This window comes from Grammomys surdaster, unplaced genomic scaffold (genome assembly GCF_004785775.1).
Source record: "Grammomys surdaster isolate TR1022 unplaced genomic scaffold, NIH_TR_1.0 125277, whole genome shotgun sequence".
NCBI classification, from domain to species: Eukaryota; Metazoa; Chordata; class Mammalia; order Rodentia; family Muridae; genus Grammomys; species Grammomys surdaster.
In genome coordinates this window covers 176,788-183,069 of record NW_021620157.1, presented here as the reverse complement: position 1 = coordinate 183,069, position 6,282 = coordinate 176,788, and positions in this window count along the sequence as shown.

Below are 6,282 nucleotides of genomic sequence, written 5' to 3'. Positions count from 1 at the left end.
TAATGCCCTATCTTATCTCTCCTCCTTCTGCTTCTATGAGGATGTACCCCCCAACACCTACACCCTACTCCCACCTCACCACCCTCGAATTCCCCCATCGGTGTCAAGCCTTCATGGGACCAAAGATCTTCTCTCCCACCTATGCCTGACAAGGCCATCCTCCCCTACATATGCAGCTGGAGCCGTGGGTCCCTCCCTATGTGATCCTAGGCTGGTGGTTTAGACCCTGGGAGATCTGGTTGGTTGGTATTGTTGCTCCCTTCATGGGGCCACAAACCCTTTCAGCTCCTTCAGTCTTCTTTCTAACTTCTCCATTGGGAACCCCTTGATCATTCTGTGGTTAGCTGTGAGCATCCTCCTCTGAATATATCAGACTCTGGCAGACCTCTAAGAAGATAGCTATATCAGGCTCCTGTCAACATGCACTTCCTGACACCCACATTAGTGTCTACCTTTGGTGACTGCACATGGGATGGATACCCATGTAGAATGGTCTCCAGATGACCCCTCCTTTAGTTTCTGTCCCACACTTTGTCTCCCTATTGCTCCCTTGAGTATTTTGTTACTCCTTCTAAGAAGGACTGAAGCACCCCCACTTGATCTTCCTTCTTCTTGAGCTTCATGTGGTCTGTGAGTTGAATCTTGGGTATTTCAAGCTTCTGGGCTAATATCCAATTATCAATGAGTGAGTACCATGTCTGTTGTTTTGTGATTGGGTTACCTCACTCAGTATGATATTTTCTAGTTCCATCCATTTACTTAAGAATTTCTTGAATTCATTGTTTTTAATAGCTGAGTCATTTTCCATTGTGTAAATGTACCACATTTTTTTTTTAATTCGTTCCTCTGTCAAAGGACATCTGGGTTCTTTCCAGCTTCTGGCTATTATAAATAAGGCTGCTATGAACATAGTGGAGCATATGTCCTTGTTATATTTTGGAGCATCTTCTGGATATCAGAATGGTATAGCTGTGTCCTCAGGTAATGCTATGTCCAATTTTCTGAGGAACCACCAGACTGATTTCCAGAGTGGTTGCACCAGCTTGCAACCCCACCAACAATGAAGGAGTGTTCCTTCTTCTCCACATCCTTGCCAGCATCTACTATCACCTGAGTTTTTGATCTTAGCCATTCTGACTGGTGTGAGGTGGAATCTCTGGGTTGTTTTGATTTGCATTTCCCTGATGACTAAGGATGCTGAACATTTCTTTAGGTGCTTCTTGGCCATTAGAATTTCCTCAGTTGAGAATTCTTTGTTTAGCTCTATGCCTCATTTTTAATAGGGTTATTTGGTTGTCTGGAGTCTAATTTTTTGAGTTCTTTGTATACATTGGATGTGTCCTCTGTCAGATGTGAGATTGGTAAAGATCTTTTCCCAATCTGTTGGCTGCCGTTTTGTCCTATTGACATTGTCCTTTGCCTTACAGAAACTTTGCAGTTTTATGAGGTCCCATTTGTCAATTCTTGATCTTAGAGCATAAGCCATTGGTGTTCTGTTCAGGAACTTTTCCCCTGTGCCCAAGTATTCAAGGTTCTTCCCCACCTTCTCTTCTATTAGTTTCAGTGTATCTGGTTTTATGTGGAGGTCCTTTATCCACTTGGACTTGAGCTTTGTACAAGGAGATAAGAATGGGTCATTCTTCTACATGTTGTCCTCCAGTCGAACCAGCACCATTGTTAAAAATGCTGTCCTTTTTCCACTGGACAGCTTTAGCTCCTTTGTCAAAGATCAAGTGACAAATAGGTGTGTGGGTTCATTTCTGGGTCTTCCATTCTATTCCATTGATCTTCCTGCCTGTTGAGATCACTCTTCAGCCTACTCCTGGGAGATAGTGCTGTTAATTTCTACCACCAGCCAGAGTTCATCCTTCTTTTCTTATCTACCTTCTGAATAACAAAACTACATATCCCAGGATGCTTTGCTAAGCTGGGTTTTTCATAAGCTTCTCAGTAATGTTCAAACTAAACTTCATGCTTGCCTCTAAGTTTCTTTTCTCATTTTATAATCACTGCTTAACTAGATGATCCTTGCTTGCATGCATCATTAAAGAACATCTATCTCTCCATTACTCCTTCTTTTCCAGAATCATAGCACTTTCAGTTATGCCTGAATCCCCCAACTCCCTGCTGTTTCCTCTTCAGAAGTAGAAAGATAACACTTTACATTGGTACAACTAAAACACCCTCGTTAACAAGTCTCCTCCCACCACTGTGCCTCCCATCAAGACAATCTCAAAATCACTGGAACAATCTTTGAGAAATGTAAATGCTTGTCCATGATTGTCTTACTGACAATCTTTTGACATTTTTGATTGCTAATATGATTGGTCCAATCTGACGCAGAAGGCCTTACATCACAGTCTTCACCCACTTCTCTGACTTGTCCTTGTCTACCTTCCTTTGCCATCACTCAACTATAGAGGCTTTCTTCCAGTTCTTCAAAATGTCCAACCTTCTTTCTGCCACAAGACATTTGCACCTGTGTAGAAACCCCCTGCCTTTCTGTTTGTCTTTCTGTTCACTTTTCTGTCTTTGTCCCCTGTGCATTTTAAGCTTCAATAAAAGTGTTACTTCCTCAGCCAAAATTATTATTGATTCCTCTAAAGTCATCACCCACTCACAAATTATCACCCAACTGTCAATGAATTATGAGATTCTCCTGAAAATCTCCTATCTTAACTCTAAATCAAGTACTTGGGTATAGTTTGGGTTTTTCCAGTGCCTTTGTCCATTGAACTATAAGATTTGAAGTATCATCTGCGTTGGCTAATTTATAACTAAATCTGTCTAATGTATAACTAAATCTCTCTCAACCACCAGAATGGGTGGCCTCATTTGTCCCCCAGAAATAGGTAATCATTAAATGAATGGATTTGTGGTCCTGTTTGTGCAGTACTCAAACTCACGCATTGGAGAAAGCAAGTCTCCAACTATTCCACACAGTGCAGGGCCTTTCCAAGGAAAGTAGACGGATGGTTGATTTCAAATCCATGCATGTCTGAGCCCTTCAAATGCAGAGCCAAAAAGAAAAGGTGATATATACATATGCTAGCCTCCAGTATGGGGGAAATCAATAGCACTGAGTGAGATGGAGGGTAGCCACGTGACTTGATGACTGGTAGGGATGTCACCTACAGAAATACAGACTTTTTTATACAGATAGAAACATAGATGATAGATAGATAGATGCATACATAGATAGATAGATGATACATATAGACAGACAGAGAGAGAGGGAGACAGAGAGAGAGAGAGAGAGAGAGAGAGAGAGAGAGAGACAGACAGACAGACAGACAGAAAGACAGACAGAAAGACAGACAGACATGGGAATAAAATATGAAAGCTTGTTGATCTTGGAAATAGTGGTGATATCTGTGAGAAAGAATCTTATTGAGAGTTACCACAAAAGAAGATTGTAGGCCTCAGAAGCCAGATCTAAACTGAAGGAAGCTCTGGAGGAAAAGCCTTCTCTATGAAAATTCCATGAAATAAATGACCCTCTCTTTAACTTGGGTGCCCTTTCTTCTGTGTGACTTTTGGATACAGACCACAGATTAATTTAAAGGCTTTGTCCCTTCACAGTGATCGACCCATGGTGTAACATATCTGCCCCTGGCCCCTTTCCTATCTCCCATCAGGCCCTGCTCTCTGTAGTCTTTTTGCTGTTTCTTAAGCTTGATTTCAACCTTTGTTTTTCAATCACTCTGAAAGCTAGTTCCGACCTTGCCATACTGTGCACAGCAGATGAAAGAATGGACTAAAGAAACCACTCTGTGTTTGCCCAATTCATTAATTTTTTTCTGGAAAGTCCACATTTTTTCCCCTCTTTGTAGCTGTAAAATTGATTTCTTTTTTAAAACTACAGACCCGAAGTTATGCTTTTCCAATTTAAAAGAAGATTGCTTTATTTTCTCCTTAGGGCAGAATTAGCTGCTTCATCTTTCACACACTTGCATCCTAACATCTGTATGTCCACCTTTTCATTCTATTGGGGTTTCAGCCAATCTCTGTCTCCTGCTAAATTCTTGGTTGTGAGATAATAAAGATACTAACTCTTCCTTGTCCCTTGCACCACATTTCTCTCAGTCTGTGGTGGGGATTAAAGAGGAAATGCATGTAACATAGGGTAACAGATGGTAGGTAGGTAGGTAGATAGATAGATAGATAGATAGATAGATAGATAGATAGATGACAGACATACAGACATCAGGACCCTCAATGTACAAAAGAAAAAGAAAGAAAGAAAGAAAGAAAGAAAGAAAGAAAGAAAGAAAGAAAGAAAGAAAGAAGTCAAACAGGACTACGTCTACATATCCAGCAATAGAAACAACGGCGTTAAGACAAAAATCTACAGAAGGGGAAGTCCAATGAAGAAACCACTTCCAGAATACATAAGGGGCTCATAGCATAACATGCATCTAACACATTGCCTGGCACATGGTATTGATGTGCCATCTTTTTCTCTTTGTCCCTTCTCTAAGTGAACCCCACATCTTTCTTGGTGACCAAAGGAAATCTAGGAATTTATATGTTCCTTAGACAAATCATAGGAGGAATTTTGTCTCCCTCTATCTGGAGACCCAATTTTTTTACAGGAACTACAACAGAGCAGCTCCAGCCCAGTGCTTTATGTAGGGTAGAGATTTTGCTCGGTCACAAGAAATTCATGATGGCACTTTGCTCCATAGGTTCCACTTTGTTTTCGTGCTATAACATTTTTCAGGGTTTCATTATGGAAAATCTTCCATGTTATTGTTATATTTAGAAGTAGATGAAATTATGTTGAACAATTCAGATTAGTTTTGTTAACTAAAATGTTGGTGTGTCTACAACACCCGTTTGAATAACAATGGATTAAGAAGAAATTGCCATTATTCTAATGATATTTCTTACTCTGACACAAAGTATTAGTTGGAGTCTATATTTAGGGAGCTTTTACCCTGACTTATATAATTTGTAGTTTCTGTCTGGCTATGAATTCTCAGCTCAGCTGACCCTAAGTCCATTAACTACTGTAACGGAATGAATCCAGATTTATTAGCACTAGAAAGAGTTTTGCTTGTAGGTGAGAGTTGAAAGAAATGGATTTCCTAAAAGGCAAAACTGGAAATGAACAGTTTTGCTGGCTGCTTTGATTCAGCTCTTTACAGGGTTAAATGGATTCTTTTGAATCTTCCCCTTCTCCTTTAAGGACTCAGTTCTTTTCTTTACTGAGTCAGTTTGCCCTTCTAACCTGTTGTTTCCTTTTACATGATTTCTCTTTCCAGGCCTGTCTCCAAACAGAAATATCAAGCTTTACATAAAACCACCTCATGTTGGCAAGTCTTCCAGCTCTGGAAGCACAGGACCCTACAGAACAAGATTGACCAACCCCCCACCTGGCTGAGACCGCTATGCTTAGCTCTTGCCTTGTCCCAGTTCCCATCCACACATCTTTGTTCATTCCCTATATGATATTGGAGCTATTGTCAATATGATAAAAGTGTTCCCTAACATACTCGAAAGTCCCGGTTTGGGGTAGCAAAATAATTTCCTTTCCTGCTTGAATGCAAAATGCCTTCTCACAAGCCCTTGTGGTTGAAAGCCTGGTCTCCAGCTGGTACCTCTGCTTTGGGAGGTTGGAAAACTTTAAGTATGGGAGGTTTCGTGTGTAAGTGAGTTACTATGTTTAGAATTGCGAGGTTCATAGCCTGGCCCACTCTTGATCCTACATTCTACTTCTGCCAAGATGTAATGTGGCAGCTACTGCACAGTCTGGCCACTATAAGCAGAACAGCTATAACCATGTCTTCCTCTCCAAGACAGAGTGTACCCCCTGACACTGTAAGATGATACTGATCAGCCTTCCCTAAAGTGGCTGTGTTAGGTATTCCTCATAGCTACTAGAAAAGTAACTATTCCTATCTATCTATGTATCTATGTATCTATGTATCTATGTATCTATGTATCTATGTATCTATGTATCTATCTATCTATCTATCTATCTATCTATCTATCTATCTATCTATCTATCTATCTTCATCATCTATTTACTGCCTATCAACCATCTATCCATTTATATTTCTTTATCTCTATCCCTCTCTGTCTGCCTCTTTCTGTATTTCTTTATGTTTCTCTCTATCGATCTCTCTCTCTCTATCGATCTCTCTCTCTCTCTCTCTCTCTCTCTCTGTGTTTGTGTGTGTGTGTGTCCCTCTCTGTGTCCTTCTCTGTGTGCCTCTCTGTCTGTCTCTTCCTATCTATCTATCTATCTATCTATCTATCTATCTATCTATCTATCTA